General features: G+C 42.0%; 1 pseudogene; it reads right to left on the minus strand.

Moving 5' to 3' along the window:
- LOC134480444 (reticulocalbin-1-like) lies at positions 1-7776 on the minus strand (annotated as a pseudogene).
- Between the last annotated feature and the right edge of the window lie 14585 nt (positions 7777-22361).

Below are 22361 nucleotides of genomic sequence, written 5' to 3' on the forward strand. Positions count from 1 at the left end.
TTCCTTCAATATTCTAAGTTTAGTTTGATGTTAGGTACAGGTTTGATGTATTTTGCATTTTCCTATATTTAGATTCAGGCCTTCAATTCCTGATCTTTCCAGGACTTTATTAATGAAAGGGTAATGAATTTTGTCAAATGATTTCTCAGCATCTAATGAAATGATCATGTGGTTTTGACTTTGTTCATACGATGAATTTCGTTGATGGACTTCCGTATATTAAACCATCCCTGCATCCTTGCTAGGAGGCCTACTTGACCATGATGGATGATTGTTTGGATGTGTTCTTGGATTCAGTTTGCAAGAATTTTATTGAGCATTTTTGCATCAATATTCATAAATAAAATAGGTCTGAATTTCTCTATCTTTGTTGTATCTTTGTGTGGTTTAGGTATTGTGGCTTCATAGAAGGAGTTTGGTAGTGCTCTGTCTGTTTCTATTTTGCGGAATAGTTTGGACAGTATTGGTATGAAGTCTTCTATGAAGGTCTGATAGAATTCTGCACTAAATCCATCTGGTCCTGGGCTCTTTTTGGATGGGAGATGTTTAATAGCAGTTTCTATGTCTTTATGAGTTATGGGGTTGTTTCGATGGTTTATTTGTTCCTGATTTAACTGTGGTACCTGGTATCTGTATAGAAAATTGTCAATTTTCAACACACTTTCCAGTTTTGTTAAATATATGTTTTTGTAGTAGGATTTGATGATCTTTTTAATTTCTTCAGATTTTGTTGTTATGTCTCCCTTTTATTTCTGATTTTATTAATTTGGATACACTCTCTGTGACTTCTGGTTAATATGGCTAAGCATTTCTGTATCTTGTTGATTTACTCAAAGAACCAGCTCCTGGGTTTGCTGATTCTTTTGATACTCGGTTTTGTTTCTTCTTGTTTGATTTCAGCCCTGAGTTTGATTATTTCCTGCCTTCTACTCCTCTGGGGTTTATTTAATTTTTTCTAGAGCTTTTAGGTGTGCTGTCAAGCTGCTGACATATGCTCTCTCTTGTTTCTTTTTGCAGGCATACAGAGCTATGAGTTTTCCTCTTAGCGCTGCTTTTATTGTGTCCCATAAGTTTGGGTATGTTGTATCTTCATTTTCATTAAATTCTAAGAAGTCTTTAATTTCTTTCTTATGTCTCCAATGACCAAGTTGTCATTGACTTCAACTTCCATGTATATGTGGGCTTTCTGTCCTATTTGTTGTTATTGATCAGCAGCCTTAGTCCGTGGTTTTTTGATAGGATGCATGGGATTATTTCTATCTTCCTGTATCTGTTGAGGCCTGTTTTGTGACCGATTATATGGTCAATTTTGGAGAAGGTACAATGGGATGCTGAGAAGAAGGTATATCCTTTGGTTTTAGGGTGGAGTGTTCTATAAATATATGTTAAATCCATTTGTTTCATAACCTGTTAGTCTTTCTGTGTCTCTGTTTAATTTCTGTTTCCCTGATCTGTCCATTGATGAAAGTGGTGTGTTTAAGTCTCCTACTATTATTGTTTGTGGTGCAATGTATGATTTTTTTGAGCTTTAGAAAGGTTTCTTATTGTTTAGGGACACAACTGCTATATACTTGACAAATATAGCAATCACCCAGAATAACCGTAGAAAGCATGTGACTGTTGGCCACATGAGGATGAGTTTCTTTCAAAGATCATCATGATTTTTGGTAAGATCTTCCCTGTAATTGGTGGCATGGCTTCCCACAAACATGGTCCAGTTGTCTAGAATCTCCTCCTTGGTTAGCATCCCATCCTTGGTTTTATCTGACTCATACACCAGATGCTGGGCCTCAGCCTGTGCATGGTCATAGTCCTGAGGGAGGATCCAATGGTGAATCTCATCCTAATCCAGTTTCCCATCCTTGTTTAGATCTGGGAAATCATTGAACTGCTCCCTAGACAAAACCCAGTTGGTCTCAGGGCAATTGTCCTCATGAGAAAAAGATGTCCACAATGTACTCATCCTAGTCCACAAAACCATCCCCGTTCTTGTCGATATTCTCCAGCATTTCCAGAACTACAATCTCCTTCATATGTTCTAAATCCTCTTAGTGCAGAAAAGCAATGAACCCGTCCTGAGTAGCTGTCAGGTCACCGTCAAGGCCTTAAACCTCCTCTCATCTCGTGGAGGCAACTTTTTAAAGTTGTGATGATCAGAGCTATCTTGGAATTCAGCAAGGTTTCCCAGGTAGTAGCCATAGGTAGCCTGCTTGTATTCTTCCCAGGAGATTTTTCATCTATGTCCCTATCATAATCCTTCCAGAGTTTAGCCACATTTTGGTTGATGTATCTTTTCTGTACCTGTTTCATCCAAACTTTCAGGTCCTCAGTAGTAACAAGGCCGCCTTCATCACTGTCGATTGGATCAACAATTTTCCCCAGCCTCTCCTGCTCTCGTTCAGGATTAGCTATCAAAGGTCTTGGAGTCCTCCTTGCCCAGGAAGACCTCATGATCGTACAGGAAGCTGTGCTTATGCTCTGGTGGCCACTCGCCCTGCTCTGAATCGGGACAAACCATGTGCTCCTTGCTCATCATGCTCTTGGCCATGAACGCCAGGACCAGTGCCAGCAGCAGCCCATGGAGTGTCCCAGGCTGACATCATGCACCACAGTCGTGATCAAAGGGCGGCAGCAGGGAAGTAGGGGCTTAGAGCACCTTATCAGCTGTCCCTTCCCCAGAGAGGGCTTTTGTTACATTTCAAACGTTATCCGTTTTCCTGGTTTCCACAAAACCCCTTATAAAACCCCCTCCCCCTTCTACTGTGAGGGTGTTACCACACCCACCCAAACACCAAGGCCTACCTGCCTCCCTCTTCTGGTTTCCCCTGCACTGGGGCATCAAGCCTTGACAAGATCAAGGGCTTCTCCTCCCATTTGTGCCCAAGAAGGCCATCCTCGTCTACATATGCAGCTGTAGCCATGGGTCCGTCCATGTGTACTCTTTGGATGGTGGTTTTCGGCCCTGGTAGCTCTGGGTGTTTCTTAATGTTGTTCTTATGGGGCTGTAAACCCCTTCAGCTCCCTCAATCCTTTCTCTTACTCCTCCATCGGGGACCCTGCTCTCAGCTGAATGGTTGGCTGCAAGTATCTGCCTCTGTATTTGTCATGCTCTTTACCCCACTCTTTTGAGCAGATCACCACAGAGCAACGAAGATTTATTGTCTTGGCATGATGATGTACAGACAAATAGATGATGTCTTAATTCCTATAATTCTTATAATTCTATAAGAATTCCTAAAATTAGATTAGTAATTTTAAGCTCCTTTATAATGGGACAGCTATTATGTTTTCTCTGGTAATCAAAATTGCATTGAGTACTCTTCCTTCTTAAATTGTCATGAGTGAATTGCTTCTGCAATACCAAGTAGGCATCTACAAATTAGAGCCCATCCTAAGAGGGTATAAACCAATTAATCAAGGTTCATAAAAAGAGAACTAATCATTTACAAAAGTGCAAGGACAGAACATAAATAATTGACTGGATTTGCCTATAGGCAATTTCACTTATTCTTTTCTCATAAAAATTACAGCTTTTATCTCTCCATGAATGTGCAGAGCTAGTGACAGCTGTTTATCCTGATGATTACTCTTCATGGATATGCATGTAAACATTCCCTGTCATAAACTGATTATCCAACTTGTGATTTGAATTCCTGTGCAAACTTGGGGTGAACTTTTCACCATGTGATGCTGTGTTCAGAAAGATATACAAATGCTGAGGACAAAGAGAGAGAAAGCTTTTTAGACAGAACTGAACTGAAGAGAACAGAACTCAAGAAGAACTTAGAAGTAAAGGCATAGCGTTCAGAGTAAGGCATTGAGAGTAAGGAAATTATTGTGACATAAGAGCAAGAGGAAAGGAGATAAGAAGAAGAGAGCAAGGAGAACCGTTTAAGTCAAACTTTATGGATGCAAACTTTTGTCTTTTAGGAAAACTGAAGAACTTAGAAATAAAGGTTAAAATCACTGATCTTCAGCCTTCAGCCTGGCTCACTGGCTAGCCTGTGCTCTTCAGTCAGGCTCACTGGCTAGCCTCTGCTCTACAGTTAGGCTCACTGGCTAGCCTGTGCTCTTCAGCCTGGCTCACTGGCTAGCCTGTGCTCTTCAGTCAGGCTCACTGGCTAGCCTCTGCTCTACAGTTAGGCTCACTGGCTAGCCTGTGCTCTTCAGCCTGGCTCACTGGCTAGCCTGTGCTCTTCAGTCAGGCTCACTGGCTAGCCTCTGCTCTTCAGTCAGGCTCACTGGCTATCCTTTGCTCTACAGCCTGGCTTACTGGCTAGCCTGTGCTCTTCAGCCTGGCTCACTGACTAGCCTGTGCTCTTCAGTCAGGCTTAGTGGCTAGCCTCTGTTCTTCAGTCAGGCTCACGGGCTAGCCTCTGCTCTTCAGTCAGACTCACTGGCTAGCCTCTGCTCTTCAGCTAGGCTCACTGGCTAGACTCTGCTTCTCAGCTGGGCTCACTGGCCTATGGGGCCCTAGCACATCGCTTAACCATCTGCTCATGACTGCCTGACCACAGTGACCACCTGACCACCCTGACTTCTTAAAGTCATTCTCTAGAAAGAGCACCAGAAACCAAAGAGAAACACCACAGCAAACTTTTCCCATGGGCTTTGCTTAACCTTAAGTGCTTTCATTATTTCTTTAAAAGAGTGAAATATAATTTCGGCTATTCATATGGCCAAGAGAGCTGTGCAGTAGTCACTGCTTTATGGAATTTGGTGATAAATCAAAAGATTCCTTTATTCTATTACGATGTTATCTGTATGCTGTACATGTATGTTTAGAAAACACAACACTAAATTCCTAAATCTAGACGTTTTAAGACATCAGCTCATGGAGAAAATAACTGCTTACCTATTTAGACTGGCGTTTTTGCTATACTGCAGGTAAAATCAATTTTCCACACTACTCCCATGATTTTCAAGAATGATTAAGAGAAAAATAAGTTGAACATAATGGCCAGAAAGGGGGTTCTGTCAAGTTGTCTTATGTGGGACAAGATACCAAACTATGATGGTAAACCTCAAACCACCTGTTCCCAAAACTAACAGAACTTACAGAAAATACATACTTTCTTATCATTCCTCCTCCCCAATGGTCAGTGATTTAATGAGCACCTACTACGATCCTAGCACTGTGCATCTAAGTGTGTTATGGTGAATAAAATACTTAATAAAAAGCCTCATTAAGGAATAAAGAAAAATGAAACATAACTTTGAAACTCAGAATTCAATATAAGCAAAACCACCATTTCTTCAACTGGTGATTTCTGAAAACTTGATCATTTTTTCCATGGGCTTGTATAGTAATGATACTGAGTCTTGATTTGGTAAATCACAAAAAGCAAGTCACACGTCTTTCTTGGCTCCCACAACTGTCAAAGGGAACAACACTGTCGCTGTCCATTGTGCTTCCCTATCAATCCTGCTATGGATGGTAATGAATTCCAGTCTTTTCAATGTGAAAACAGGCCACCACTTGAGGGGAAAGGTTATTACAATTACCCAAACCGGTATATTCTCTAAAATTTTCACATAGCATTTTACTGATATCACAATGTAAATTCACCACAAATATTTAACCAATAAAAATATTGAATAGCTCTGCAAATAGGAGCGATAATCATATATACTTGAAAACAACTATTATGGAAACAAAGGATGTACTAGGAGAAAAGATACATCACTAAAAGCTACACAAGCAGCAAAAAATACACTATATTTCTTGGTTTAAAAGTTAGGTGATACACTTGATCTGTAAAGACAGGCAATGTACTTGATCTTTAAGCCCTTCAACTGTGCCCTGTCCACATAGAAACTGCAGTAGATGACAATCTTTTGTAAGATTTATTTATTTATATGTGAGACAATGCAGCTGTCCTCAGACACAGCAGAAGAGGGCATCAGTACTCATTACAGATATTTGTGAGCCACCATGTGGTCGCGGGCATTTGAACTCAGGACCTCTGGAAGAACACTTGGTGCTCTTACCCACTGAGCCATCTCTCCAGCCCTCACAATGGCCTCTTACACAGCATCACAGTGGTCTATTTCACTAGATGGCTCCAGGGTGATAACAGAGAAACTTTCACAGTTCCTGAGCACTTCTGAGTTCAAACACCACCAGTGCCAACTCTGTGCTATTGGCACATTCTGACCTGTCTCCTAAGGGTTGTCAGCCACAAAAGGGACAGGTTAGCACCAGACAGCATTCACTGCCCTATCCTTAAAACCCCCTCGATTCTGAAAAAGCCACATTCCATGCTTGCTCCACATTTGAGGAAGCCAAATGGTTGATCTGGCTCAAGGCTCTACTTTTCTTAGCTCATCAACTTTCTTTTTCCACTTCTTGTCACAAGAAGTATTTTTTTATGCTGCAACTACACTGCAGTGTGTGAAGGAAACCACCATAAACTCTGGGTGCCACCTCTTGAAATTTAAAATTCACAGAACAATTCATGGCTTTCTAATCAGCACCATGGAAAATAAACAAAAAACAAGCAAAACCATTCCAAAGGAACTTGCTCATCTGGAGGCCTGCTCATAGCAGGCAGGAAAGAATTAAATTATGCGGAACTGTAATCTCTCAGAGCTTTGGAGGCTAAAAAAGAGGAAATCCCTGTTTATGTTCCCTTTTTCCGAGTAATTGAAGGAGGGTATTTTGCATCCTCCAAATACAATCTCTTGCAAGGGGCAACCAATTACAAAGTAGATCAGAAGAAATCTATTAAATAATACATATTCATTGCCTGAGGTTTTAAGAAAATATATTCCCAAAATACCCATCCTTTAACATACAATAGAAACATTACAGGGAGTGTGCCACCAGGCTAACCTGCCTCTGAAAAGCCTGTCCTGCCCTGGCAAGTACAGGTCATTTAATTCTAAGTCAATCTGGAGAGAGGTGACAGCCCCAAGTTGCTCTGGGGATGTCAGAGCACAGCTCTCATGCACACTCCGATTACCTCTCCATTCTTTCCTAATGCCACGGGCTTTCCAATCCCTCCTTCAACTCTCCATACATCCCTGAACCCTCCCTTCCCCTACCCAATGGGCTCACTTTGCATTGCCTCCTTCTGCCACTGCTTTCCCAGGACAGGGGTACGGGGGGGGGGGCAGAAAGAGCCTAAGGAGGGACGCGGGTCTCCTACCTACCTTGTGTCTGCTGCTCTGGTGGTGCAGCCCGCCCTGCTTGCTGCTTGCTGTCCCTGGGTACCAGACCTGAGTTCGGGCTAGGGGTCCGCGCGAGCGCCACGCCTCCAGGTCCCCTGGCAGAGCTTGCCTGGGCTTCGTCCCTGGACACTGCAAGGCTGCAGTCTCCGTTGGAAACCCAGCCACTGTCTTAGCGCGCCCTCCCGTGGCCGAGGTGACCCCCAACGCCGTTACCGCCCCCTTCCCTGTCAGCTTCTTCTGATTTTTCTTTTCATTTTTTTCTTTTCTCTTTTTGTTCGTGATGTGGCGCCTGCGAAGAGCTCGTCTACAGGAAGGAGGACATCGTGCAGGCAGAATCACCTCTGCCGGAGTCGGAGAGGGAGAGAGAGGAGTCAGCTTGGGCGGCGGCGCCCTGGCTGCCGGCACCTGCGGAAGGAAAACTCGCCCAGGCACATGCGCTGCTGCGGGCGCCAAATATAACGCGCGCGCCCCGTCCCCTCAGGCCCCGCGCTCACCCACGAGCTCCGCGTGCACTGAGGCCGGGCTCCGGCGCGGTCGAGCGGCGGGGTGGGAAGGACACGTGTGCCCACTCCGCGGTGCAGGCAACACCGAGAGGCGGGACATGGCGAGGCGTGTGGTGTGGAGCTCCGGACTCCGCCCAAGCCAGTCAGTCCCCCCTCAGGGCTCTGTGGAGGCCCAGGGCGGCTTTTGTGGTCCCCAGGACCACCGTGACCTACCCGTGGCCATTGCCTCCGGAGCTTCGCGCTGCCCCAGGCTCCGGGCTTGGACAATGTGATTGTGGTTGCCACTCTCCTAGGCTGGCTCAGCAGGGTGCAAGCCACCACCACCTTTCCTCACCTGAAGGCATCTTGTATGGGGCTGAGAGCCCACATCCAGCAGGCGAGCCTCAGGGCACTGGGCCATGGTCTTGGGTCTGCACCTTGTTGCCAGCCCCTCACACATATGGCAGCATCACACATATGGCTCCTTCTACCAACCGCCACTAATTACCATTTGGACATTCCATCACAGTGTTCTCAAGAAGAAAGATGCAAACAAACACAAAAAGAATGAAATTTAAAATCTTTTTTATCAGGCTGGAGAGATGGCTTGGTGGTTAAGAGTGCTGCTTCTCCATTGCTCCCAAGTTCAATTCCCAGCAACCACATGGTGACAACTATCTCTAGTGGGATCCAATGCCCTCTTCTGTCTGAAGCTCTCTTCTGACATGCAGGCACACTCGCAGAGTGTTCATGTACATAAATAAATAAATCTTTAAAAATAAAACCTTCTAATCAAGTTAATGTATCCACATCTAGAAGCTAGAAAAGGGTCACAGCAATATTAAAAATAATTCAGAAATAGTAAAGGGATGTACGAGAGTCACAAAATTCACTGGGCAAGATGGTGTATGCCTAGAATCCCAACACCCACAAGGCTGAGGTAGGTGGATTGTCTTGAGTTCAAGACTAAAGTGTGAGACCTTGTATTAGAAAACAAAACAATTGGGGAGGGGATGGAGAGAGAGACAGAGAGACAGAGAGACAGAAGAGACAGAGAGGGAGACAGAGAGACAGAAGAGACAGAGAGACAGAGAAACAGAAGAGACAGAGAGACAGAGAGACAGAGACAGAGAGAGATGGAGACAGAGAGAGACAGAAACAGAGAGAGAGACCTCGATGTCATTTCCTGCACTGATGACAAGCTACTGAAGAATGTGAATGTCTCCTACCAAGCACTGAGATAATGCTAATGACACAATGGGTTTCTTATTAAGATATAATAAAATGTAGATGGAAAAGTAAAAGAATATACATTTATAATAAATAAAAGAGAAATCCTAAATTTGGAAAGCCTAAATTTAGAAGACTGTATAAGTTTAAGTCATAGGGGAGGGGATGAGACAATGTGGGGGAGAGAATAATCAGAATAAATTATATATGTGTATGAAAATGTTAACTAAGAGCAACCAATGAAAAGAGAAAAGCAGGTTTATTTTACGATGAAATTGAGGTCCCATATGACACTATATAGCATTTTGTAAATGGATTATATGAATTATCTGCAATAAAAAATCAATTGTTATTAAAGATGTGATTATGTTCATATTAATTTCAAGTGTTTTAAATTCTTTTTATTTATTTGCTTATTTATAGATTGATTTTTTTTGGTTCTTTTTTTCGGAGCTGGGGACCAAACACAGGGCCTTGTGCTTCCTAGGCAAGTGCTCTACCACTGAGCTAAATCCCCAACCCCCTATTGATTGCTTTTTTAAGATAGGGTTTTCCTATGTAGACCAGGTTGACCTCAAAAAGAGATCCACCTGCCTATGCCTCCAAAGAGTTAGGATCAAAAGTGTATACACACACATGAAATTTACATTCTTAAAATGATAAAAAATTACAGCTATCAACTTGGTACAATTATTAAACAGTGATCAAGTGAATAGAAATATCAGAAACACATTTAAGGCATTAGGTTACTGTTGTTAAAAGGATCTTGAGCAACATATATAATTATAATTCAAATCATCCAGGAGATACATTGTGAAAAAAAAACATGAAATTGGGTAAAGATGATTTAAATTTTTCTAATCTATTAAAATTTTAAAGTGCGTTCGATATGAAAACTGTAAGTGATACATTTCACATTTTTGATTATATACCATCTTCAATTTTATGTGCATTCTGCAAATATTGTACATGTTTATTCAGTCTCTTAATATTTCCCCAGGAGTGATAACATTCACAGAAATCATATTGAGTAAACTGTATATGTTGACGTATAATAGAATTGTATTCTACACAGTATAGCATAGATATATGTATACATAACTTCCCATATGTGTGTATATACATATGTAAATGGCTCAAGAAAATTAATATCACTTTATCATTGTGGTATTATTTTCCTCAAAATCCTGAGAACATTGAAATGGCATCCAATACTGACCAGATTGGCAAAAAAAAAAAAAAAAAAAAAAAAAGCCAACTCCACAAAGTAAAACTCTTATAAAGAATCTAACGATACTAGCAAAAGAGGCAAAAATATTAAAGTCTCAATGAAATATAAAGCCCAGATGAAATACTGTATAATATTTTCTCAACACTAGGATAATGTATTTTTGTACAACTATCAATAAAAGGCCTGAATTTTGAAGAATTCAAAAGTAGTGCAGTATAGTTATGCAGTGGTCAATACTGTTGCATACCATTTTACATAACTGCATACACTCTCGTTCTTTTGTTCTGTGGTGTAGCGATGAACTCGGGTAGATTTATGGGGAACCATTGCACTGTACACTTAAACTGGATTAATTTGGGGATGAGTAAGTCATATTTTGTTAAAGTCGCTTTAAAAATAAACCTTTGGATATTAGTACAGCAAGTAATTCTCCCTGGAGGAAAAACCAGACACCAAGAACCTAGACCACTGCTGTCCAGGAGAAATTTCTAGATGATAGAAATATTCTATATCTGCAGTGTTTCTGGCTATGGATTCTGGCTGGCTGTTTGCCTCCTGGTTTGCCTGCTGTGACTAAAGAGGCAGATTTTAGTTCTAAGTTTAGTTCATCTCAAATAGCCATGTGTGACCAGTGGGTGCCATTTGGACAGTGTAGCCACAGAAAACTGAGGCAGTGTAACCAAAGACTCACCTAGGAGTCAGTTGACCTTCTAGAAGGAGACTTGGGAAAACGTTGGCAATGATAGCCTCTTGGGGAGCTCAACTTCACCAAAAGCAAACTGTGAATCCTTTACTCATCTGCAATAGTCAGAATGTAACTGGTCTCACACCCACCCCAACCCTCACCAAAGACACTTGAGAGGGAGCTGAACCCACTGTGTGCTTTAGATTTCAGTGTAGAAAGCAGTTCCTTCAAAGTGGAGCAGACTGAGATTGCCAAGTCCTTTGAGTGGCTCCAGGGACTTGGGCCTGACATGGGTGAGGAGGAAATGAAGAATGACATTGGACAAACATACATGGGGAAGGCTGGGTCCGTGGGCTGGAGAAAATGCAGCATCCCAGAAGCTCAGCATGTTTATTATATAGAGCTGGCCAGAAAGCAGGGCTGTTGCACAGGGAAGCAAGGAGGTGGGCATTACATGCAGATAAACAAGGAGGGGAGGACTATGCATATGTAACTGACAAGGGGCAGATTTAGCTAATCTCAGTAGGAGCAGTCTCTGCAGGGAGCAGTCTTCAGGCTTTAAATATCCAGATGGGGCCAGGGAGAAAGGTAGAGAAGACTTTTTCTGCACACGCTATCAATGTCATCCTGGGAAGGCTTTGGCATGTCTCTGAGCCTCAAGGGGTAAGGGGGCCTTTGCCTTTTCCCCATGGATAAATGGCTTTGGGTCCATGGCATGGTCATATCAGATTTATAGCACACATCCACTTAGGGCTGCACTTCCTCAGGGCTTCCTCTGTTCCCACAGTGAGATCTCAAAAGAAAAACAGAAACCAAACAAACAAAAAATGTGCTCACTGAACTGGTTAATTCCCTAACGTATATGGATCCAGTGTCCTAAATCTAGGACTTCCTCAAAGGCTACAGAAAATCCTGTGGACCTAAAATAAGCAAGGAAAAAAACAAAGAAAAAAGAAAAAACAAAACAAAGACCCTTGTCCCCTCCAAAAAAATGAATGGGAGAAAAAATTATTAAAGGTTTTCATAGAAAATTGTTTAAGAAAAATACATGGGAATTATACTTTAATAGAGTTAGTGTGCTGAGATGTAAGGCCCACTCACAGCATGCAGCATTTGGAAGTCTCAGACAACTTAACAGAAGAGGACTCCTAATTATTCTTTGTGACCACTCTCCACATACTACTCACAGCTTAATACTAAGCTTCATAATTGAGTTGGGGATAGTATTCACCATAGCAGTTAATTGAAGCATTAGTGCACAAAGACACACACACATACACACACACTCACACACACACACACACACACGCACATGCACACAAGACACACACACTCACACACACTCACACACATACACACACACTCACACATACACACACACAAAACACACACAAAACACATACAAAACACACACACTCAGTAGCACACACAAGAGAAATGTATATTCTATGAAGTTTCTTGGCATATTTTTATTTGTAAGCCTCAATGCTGGAGTATTCTTGGTTTTGCATAAAGTGGGGGGAAAAGTCAGGCTTCATTTTCCCCGTTTTGAAATGGCAGATATCTGTGTGTTAAACATACTCTGATGGCTGTCCAGGCTGCCTCGGCCTATTTGACAGCATCCAGGTCACCTTGGTCAGGACAGTGGTTGCTCTTCTTATTGGCAGCTGGTTTGCATCACAAGAGTTTTCCACATCCTTACCAATATTAGAAGTTTGGTGACACAAACAGCTTGACAAACAGTAAAATAATTGTGGTTTTGCCTTTCTGGAGGACATTAAAATTTACATGGTTTGAATATGGCATTTTTTTCTTAGCATTTAGTCCTGCTTTAGTGCTGTTCAAATGTGGCCATGCAGCCAGCATCCCTTTGCTCCAGGCTCTCAGCACCCCATTCCCGTCACTGATCTGATGCATACTTGGTCCCAGAGATGGACAGCAGAGGGACTTGACACACAGCATCCACTCTGCTCCACTGCTTTGCTTTTTGTAAATTCTTTACAATGGCTATTTGTTGATTTATTATTACTATGAACCTGACTTTTCTTGATATTTTGAGATACGATCTTATTATGCAGCCCAGGCTGGCCTTGATTTCCAAATTCTCTGGCCTTAGTCTTCCACCATTCCCTGATTCTCAGTTTGTTACTAGAGGTAGTTGTATGGCCCCATTTCCAAATCAAATGTTCTTCTGGCTTTATTACTTTGCCCTTTCCACAGACTTTTATTAATTATGCAAAGTAGATGGTGTTTAATGTTTAAATACTAGATATATTAACTCGTCAGTCCCCAAGACAATCCTGTGAATTAAACACACGTTATCATCCTCACTGTGCAGATAGGGGAATTGAGTCACACAAAGGTAAAATAACTTCTCCATGGTTGAAGATCCAGTGGGTGTGAGAGCCAAGCTTTGAGTCCAACTACAAAGTAGATCGACCTATAATGGGTTGGCCTGTGCTGGCATTTGTGTATATTCAAATGCTAAATTCTGTACCCTAAGGTCTGGTTGCTCCAAGACAAGGAGATCCTCATGTATACCAGATTTTTTTTGCCTCCTAAGTTATCCCTGATTGGTTAATAAAATCCGTACAACATGGGCTGGGCAGAAGAGAGGGGACGGAGCAAAGTTTCCCTGCCCTGGGGGCTCAGGCAGGGTCCATGAGGAGAAGGAAAGGACATGGAGGGGAAGGAAGGAGACACCACCCCAAAGGGTAGGTGGATCGTGAGTGTATTACCATGAGGGCAGCCTGACAGAACAGGAGTGACCCAGGCAGAGCATGGCAAGCAATACCTCAGGGTTATGGACAGGGAAGCAGAAAAAATAGCACAGAGGGTTGATGTCTGCCCAGCTCTAGTACTTTAAGGCTTATTCTAAATCTAAAAGTTTTGTGTCTTTTATTTGGGAAATAATGATCTACGGTGGGGTAGAAACCCCCTAATAATATTTACTGTAGCAATGGCCACTCAATTATTGTGGTATTTTAAATATAACACACATTGAATTTCACAATTCATATGCAAGGCTTTTTATGTTTCCAATGTGACTGTACACCTGAGGTCATGTCTAGGTATAGAGACAGAACATGGCAGAAATACCTAGGACATTTTAAGGTCATCACACTGACCACATGAAAGCCACAGGCTATACAGACTATGATGGATGAGGAGAAGGCTTAGTGCTCTCTGGGAGTCCCCTTGCCTAGTCTTGGGATAAGACTTCCAGTAAGCCAAGACCATATTCCTCTTCCATTTCTCAAGGAGCCAGGGGTAGACCCACATATATGATTTCTTTGCCTGCAGGGTTTTTTTTTTTTCCAAGCGCTGCCCTGTTTGAGGACTTGGCAAAGGTAAGCACCATCAGAGGAAGGCCAGCATATGAATTCTGTATAACTCTGCTGTGACAGCATGTACCTATCAAGTACTGGAAGCCTTGCTGGAAAGATTAATCAACCTCTAGGATCAAAAGGAAACAACCCGAGGGCCATATGGCTGTAAAGCAAGTCTGAAACCATAGCCCAGTATGGAAGTTCAGCCTTGGATCTTACATCAAACAGCGATAGCATCCAAAAGGAAAACGAAACTGAAATGGCAAGGTGACTGGTAATGACCTCATGGCAAGGATATCTAAGTCATGTGGAAAGATCCCAGTGCAAAGACACATGTCCACGAAGCTTTCACCAAGAATCGCTATTCTGTGTTCTACAACATTATATATACACACACACACAAAGAATACTCATTTATGGTCAGCTATGGGGATTGATTCTCTGGGAATCTGACTTTGAGATTGACATAGATGTATAAAGGTGTTTGACAAGTGCTCTTGGGGACCAAGGCTGTGACAAAGAGGAGAGAAGAGGATGGGGCGGAGAGCACTCTGGCTCTAATGCAGTCACAAGGCTATGCAGGCAGCCCTGTGTGGGGCTCAGGAGCTGGCCTGACCCTGAAGTCTTAGCCTGCACTGGACCAAGCAGGAGGCCTGGCTTTAAGTCTCCATTGGCTAAGGACGAGTTTCCTGGTCAGAACCCAGTTACCACATTGTAACCACATAGCCATCCCTTCTCCATTATCATTCTTCCTGAATTTCCAAGTCCTATCGTGAGGATATTTGGGGCTCCACTCTGATCTTTTACTCATAGCAAACATAAAAATCAGGTGGATGGGCATGGAGTGGAATGGCCTAAGGTTAGGCTAAACCTCAATTTTAATGGGTCCATAAGTTCAGGAGGGAGTCCATTTGGCATTGTCATCTGTGGCTTCTGTGTTCTTATCCCGGGTGAGCTGACTCTGTGATACGATGCCACCTCACCTCACAGATATCAGGGTGAAAATCATGTATGACTTTTCTGGGAAGAACTCTGCCTTTTCCTACCATCTGGAGTTATACAACATCTCTATGCACAGCTCAGAAGAGAGGGGTGGAGATTGTGGAGGCCTTAGAAGTTGAGGATCTTTTCTGATATAGGCACATATTTTTTCCTATGTAATTTTTCCCTTGCTCTTTCCCTAATGATGGCTGACTTCATTCCTGGCCTGAAGTAAAAAGGATTCCAAGGTTTTGGATTAGAGAAGCCCCCATTTTTGAGATGACAGGTCCAGCAAGGGATCCCACTGCATATAGGTTCCTATTCCCAAGGAAGTTGTTGCTGCAGAATCACAGCATGGGGGCAGCAGCACAGGATATCTCCCAGCTTTCTCTCCTGCACCTGCTGCAACTGTAATAAGGCTGTTTGTTTGTTTGTTTGTTTGTTTGCTTTTTATTGGAAATACCTTAAAGCTGGTCAGAGTTAATACATGCCTTTAATACCAGCACCCACAAGGTATTTTTGGTTTTGCTTTTGTTTTTGTTTTATTTCATTTCATAATTTCTGTAATTATTGTTAGGATTCTTATTGTTTTCTTTGGTAATTCCCTCTAGCTATTCAATTTGTATATAGAATGTAAAGCCATGCTCTGCATGGTCCTCTTATTCATGTTAAGGATTTTATTCTTACCATCAATGCCACAGATGAACACAATATTTACATTCAAATCAGGGAAACAGGCATAAAGAAGAGAGGTATGTTGTTTGGTGTCAGGTAAGCAGGCAATCAGGAGTGTAGGATGGCTTCCCAATGTTTTGTATTAGGTAAGCTTCTGTTATTGAGATGAAAGGCCTCTGCTGAAACCTTCAGTTGAGTAACAGAGAGCCTGTAAAGACTGAAAGAGTGGTTGCACCTTGAAGGTGAAGGCTGGCCCTTCAGTGCCTCTGCAGCCAGAGGCAGAGTAATTTTGGGAACACAAGAGCACTTGGCCAGAGATCATAGGGGACTACATTTTGGTTGAGCCCTGAGACCTGGATGAGCAGAGGCTTCCACAGTTTTGAAAAGGGAAGCAGAGTCACATAGATGCGAGGGAACAATGGATCTGTGATCTGCATGTTATCCACTTCATTAATCTTTGCAGTGTACATCATATATGTAAACGACAAGGGCATCCTACTTTATCACATCTAGTCTCTCTAGATATAAAGCATGTGCAAGTGTAAACACAGTAGAGTTAGTTCAGAAATACATTGTGTCCCATTTTGTTAAAGAACTTTATTTTATTTCTATTTATATATTTTTTCTTTTTCACTTTACGTTCTGCTCACTGACTACTGATAATTATTCTCTCCCACAATCCTTCCCCAATTCTCCTGGCACAGTCTTCTCTGAGTGTATGAGGGCCAACTGTCTCAGTACCTCCCGTCTTTTACCAAAGCCTTACCTGGGGGCATTGTTGAGGATGCTGGTTTTGAATGCCTTGGACTTGGCTTTCTTCATGCTCCAGTTTGCTGGCTTTGAGAAGTTTGTGAAGAACTGTCTGTGAACTTGGTACTTCATCCAGATGGTACACAAGAGGCAGTGGTTTTGTTAATATTTTTGAGAGAATATTTCAATCAAACCTCTCCTACTAATATCCTAACAATGACAAAGGTAATGGGAGGCTACACATCTATTTCATTAGTTTTCAGTTCTTCTCAGACCAGCAGTGTAGAAGCCCACAAAGCTGGCAAAGTGAAGTGAGGTCACGCAGGGGTCCTAAGAGCACAGTCCTACTTTCTTAGAGTAACTCCTAGGGACTTACCATATCCACACACCCATAGCTCCATATGCACTGGACCCCAGCGAAGTGCTCAACATTCATTGCTTTTGTCACTCAGTTTGCCACAAATGTTAGAAATCTGAAAAGTTCAGCAAATTTGAAGGTGTGAATAAGTCCCAGTGACTGGAGTAAGCTCAAACAGTCTGTGACAACAAAGAACTGATTAAGTATCCAAGAGAGAAGACCCTCACCAGGATCGTAGTCCTATTCCAGTAAGAAAATTTAATAATAAGGCTTCAGGTGAAAAGATAAATTAGGAGGTCTAGGCCAAATATTTTGTCCTCTGCCCTCAGGGTTGCAGCCATTCTGTCAGCCTTTCCTGGCCTCTGTCACAGGATCAGAGTTCTCACCTGGAAGCAGGAATATCTGGAAGGCACATAATACATATCCACAGACGACTCTTTGGGTATAAACTGACAAGCAACTTCAAGGCTTAAAATCATTCTCTCTCTCTCTCTCTCTCTCTCTCTCTCTCTCTCTCTCTCTCTCTCTCAGCTTGAGGCTGCACACACTTTGCATTCTTTTGTGCACTCTGCCTTTTTTATTGCAGTTTTCTTTTCTCAAACTCCCACAATCATGCACACGACTTTTCATTATCCTTTCACGCACACACACACTCTTCATACACACTTCACACATATCTCACACACTACATGCACTCTCCTGTCACTCACACCCACACTCTTCATACACACCTCATACATATCTCACACACCACATGTACTCTCCTGTCACGCACACACACACTCTTCATACACAACTCATACATATCTCACACACACCACATGCACTCTCCTGTCACGCACACACACACACTCTTCATACACACCTCACACATATCTCACACATACCACATGCACTCTCCTGTCACTCACACACACAATCTTCATACACACCTCATACATATCTCACACACCACATGTACTCTCCTGTCACGCACACACACACTCTTCATACACAACTCATACATATCTCACACACACCACATGCACTCTCCTGTCACTCACACACACAATCTTCATACACACCTCACATTCTCTTCTCACTCATTCTCACATGCTCTCCTCATGCTCTCTCCCTGGCTCTCATATTTGTTCTCAGACTCGCTCTCTCATTAGCTCCCTCATTCACTCTTCACATTCTCTCTCCACTCACTCTTCACATGCTCTTCTCATGCTCTCTCATTCGCTCTCACATTTGTTCTTACATTTGCTCTGTCATTTACTGTCTCATTCACTAGCTCATGTTCTCTCTTATTTACTCTTCACATGTTCCGTAGCCTTTCTCTTGCCCCAGTCCTTTATTAATAATCCAAAAGCAGGTAGAAAAAAGACATTGTGTAATCATTGCCAAATCAAATGCAAAGAATGACTACATCTCACCAAGAACTAAGAATTACAACTGTTCTCCAAAGTTTCAGGCTTCCCCCTATACCCAGACCTGTGGCCAATATAATAATAATAATTGTAAACTTATCATTATTTAAACTTTAACTCTTTACTTTTATACTTCAGAGACCAAATAATAATTGTAAACTTATCATTATTTAAACTTTAACTCTTTACTTTTATACTTCAGAGTCCAAAGCTCCGAGATCAGCTAATTGCATTTTCCTGTGACACTCTAATGATAAATGACATAGGCAAAACTGCCAGGCAGTGGCCAGAAAGAATCAAGGTAACCCTTAGCACACTAATTCCACTAGCGTTCTGTTCCTTGCACACAATGACTCTCATAAGGGTTCCAGTAGTTAGACTTAGTTTACTAGTATATTATTTTATATATTCTATACTTCCTTAACTAGTCTATAATATTATGTAAAACTTACTTCCTAATTTCAATAACTTTTTCCTTTCTTGGGGTCCCAATGTTGGCTCTAATTCATTTTCTCTTATTTTCTTCAAGCTGTCTTTGCAAGTCAAACCCTAATCTGGAACTACAATTCTGCAGTTATTACATTTTTTCCAAGATGAGAACACACAGTATCCACCTGGGCCACTAGGGCTGTGCTGTGCTGTGCCCCTATGCATCAATTTCCAATTGTCTAAGAATCATAACATCAAGGAACATCTAGTTTCACAGAATTCACCAGAGCAGAAGGAGAAAGAAGTAGGAAAGTCAGATATAATACAATAATTGTGCACACCAAGGCAAACTGATAGGCAGTCCCACACAAATGAAATCTATACAGCCGTTGTCCAGGGCTAAGGTTTGGAGAAATGGAAACAACGAGTTTTGACAAAAAGCTACTGCAGGCTACTGAGATGTCTCCATTGTATGTTGTCCCCAGCATTAGCCAGAACTCAGACAACAAAGGGAGGTCAAAAGGATACAGATTGGAAAGGAAGAAGTCAAAATATCACTGTTGCAGAGGATAGGGTAGTATACATCGGACACCCCAAAAGTTACAACAGAGAACTCCTAAGCCTGATAAACAACTTCAGCAAAGTGGCTGGGTATAAAATTAACTCAAACAAATCAGTAGCCTTCCACTACACAAAAGATAAACAAGCTGAGAAAGAAATTAGGGAAATGACACCTTTCATAACAGTCCCAAATCATATAAAAATACCTCAGTGTGACTTTTATCAAACAAGTGAAAGATCTGTGTGACAAGAACTTCATGATATGAAGAAAGAAATTGAAGAAGATCTCAGAAAATGGAAAGATCTCCCATTCTCGTGGGTTGGCAGTATGAAGATAGTAAAAATGGCCATTTTCCCAAAGTGACCTACAGTTGCAATGCAATCTCCATCAAAATTCAATTCCAATTCTTCATAGGGTTGGATAGAACAATTTGCAAATTCATTTGGAATAACAAGTAACGCAGGATAGCTAAAACTATCCTCAACAATAAAAGGACTTCCCTGGGAATCACCATCCCTGAACTCAACCAGTTTACAGAGCATTAGTGGTAAAACTGTATGGTATTGGTATAGAGACAGGAAGATAGACCAGTGGAATAGAACTGCAGACCCAGAAATGAACCAGCACACCTATGGTCCCTTGATTTTTGACAAAGGAGACAAAAGCATCCAGTGGAAAAAGGATAGCATTTTTAGCAAAGGGTGCTGGTTCAAATGGAGGTCAGCATATGGAGGAGTACAAATCATCCCCTTCTTATTGCCCTGTGTAAAGCTTAAGTCCAGGTGGATCAAGGACCTCTACATCAAACCAGATCACTCAAACTAATAGAAGCAAAAGCAGGGAAGAATCTTGAACACAAGGACACTGGAAAAAATTTCCTGAACGAAACACGAATGGCTTATGCTCTATGATCAAGAATAGACAAGTGGGACCTCATAAAGCTACAAAGCTTCTGTAAGACAAAGGACACTGTGGTTAGGACAAAACAGCAACCAACAGACTGGGAAAAGACCTTTACTAATCCTACAACTGATAGAGGGCTAATATCCAAAATATACAAAGAACTCATGAAGTTGGACTGCAGGGAGACTAATAACCCTATTAAAAATTGCAGTTCAGAGCTACACAAAGAATTCATAGCTGAGGAATATGGAGTGGCTGAGAAGCACCAAAAGAAATGTTCAACATCTTTAGTTATGTGGGAAATGCAAATCAAAACAACCCTGAGATTCCACCTCACACCAGTCTGAGCGGCTAAGATAAAACACTCAGGTGACAGAAGATGCTTTTGCGGATGTGAAAAAGAGGAACACGCCTCCATTGTTGGTGAGATTGCAGACTGGTACAACCATTCTGGATATCAGTCTGGAGGTTCCTCAGAAAATTAGACATTGCACTAGCTGAGGACCCAGCTACACTTCTCTTGCACATATACCCAAAAGATGCTCCAACATACAACAGGGCACATGCTCTACCATGTTCATAGCAGCCTTATTTATAATAGTCAGAAAATGAAAAGATCCCAGATGCCCTTCAACAGAGGAATGGAAACAGAAAGTGTGGTACATCTACACAATGGACTACTACAGATATATCAAAAACAATGACTTCATGAAATTCATAGACAAAGAGAACGAACTAAAACATATCCTCGTGAGTGAGTTAACCCAATGACAGAAATACACACATGGTATGCACTCATTGATAAGTGGATATTAGCCCAAATGCTCAAATTCTCCAAGATTCACAGACCAAATGAAATTCAGGAATATGACCAAAATGCTGATTCTTCACTCCTTCCCTTAAAGGAGAAGAAGAATCCCTATTGAAGGGATAGGGATGCAAAGTTTAAAACAAAGCCTAGAGGAATGTCCATTCAGAGTCTACCCCACATGTGGCCTATACATATACAGCCTTCAAACTAGATAAGGTGGATGAAGCTAAGAAGTGCAGGCTGATAGGAACTGGATATAGATGTCTCCTGAGAGGCACAGCTAGATCATGTCAAATACAGTGGCAAATGCTAGCAGGAAACCATTGAACTGAGAACCGGACCTAAGTTGGAGGAATTACAGAAAGATTGAAAGAGCTGAAGGGACTTGCAACCCCATAAGGACAACCATGCCTGCCAAGCAGAGATCCCAGAGACTAAACCACTACCCAATCACTATACAGGGACTGTGCCATGGCCTCATCTGCATGTGTATCAGAGGATGGTCTTCTTGGGCACAAATGGAATGAACAGCCCTTGGTCCTGCCTAGGCTGGGAAAGTGGATGGCTGGTGAAGGGAATACTTTTATAGCAGAGGTGGAGGGCGATGGTATTCAGACTTATTTCTGGAAAACAAGGAAGGAATAACATTTGAATTCGAAATGAAAAATATCCAACTAAAAATCAACAACAACAAAATGGTATTTTGAGCTTTGAATCAAAATAAGCCACAGTCAGGAAACAGAGAATTGTATGCCTATGGTTTTCTTCAAATATGCTCAGGGCCCAGGTAGGTTCTGGGTCCAGGCTGGACCAAGTAAGTTCCTGCCACTGACTGCTCTTCTATTCCTGTTTCCAGAGGCACCATGCAGATTAATATTGGACCAGAGATGTGAGCAGAGCTGGTCAGAAGTGGCTTTCTTTCCTGTGGTCTCAGGATTATCTGCATTCCTGGGTGTTCAGCATTTTCTGCCCCGGGATTTGGGTTCAGGATTCCCGATGGCTTTAAACTCCCTTATACCATGTTTATATGTCCTGGGAGGTGTTACAGAAAAATTAATGTTTATCCTATTAATTTGGTCAAAACTGTCATCGACAGAGTATAATTTAGAGGTAACTATATATTTGACAGCAAGCATACACAGTGGGTAATGTATGCATGATGAAGGTGAAATTCAGAGTTGGAAACACAGTGCACAGTCACTGTATAAATGCCTGTGAAGCTCAGTCTGACTGGGAAGTGATTTGATGCCCAGTCCCCATGAGAATTCGAGATCCATCCCTCCCTGATAGCTGTGGGACTTCAGATGTTGACACTAATGATCAATAAAGAAGGTTCTTAAGAGTGAAGAG

The sequence above is a fragment of the Rattus norvegicus genome, chromosome 9, assembly GCF_036323735.1.
Source record: "Rattus norvegicus strain BN/NHsdMcwi chromosome 9, GRCr8, whole genome shotgun sequence".
NCBI lineage: Eukaryota > Metazoa > Chordata > Mammalia > Rodentia > Muridae > Rattus > Rattus norvegicus.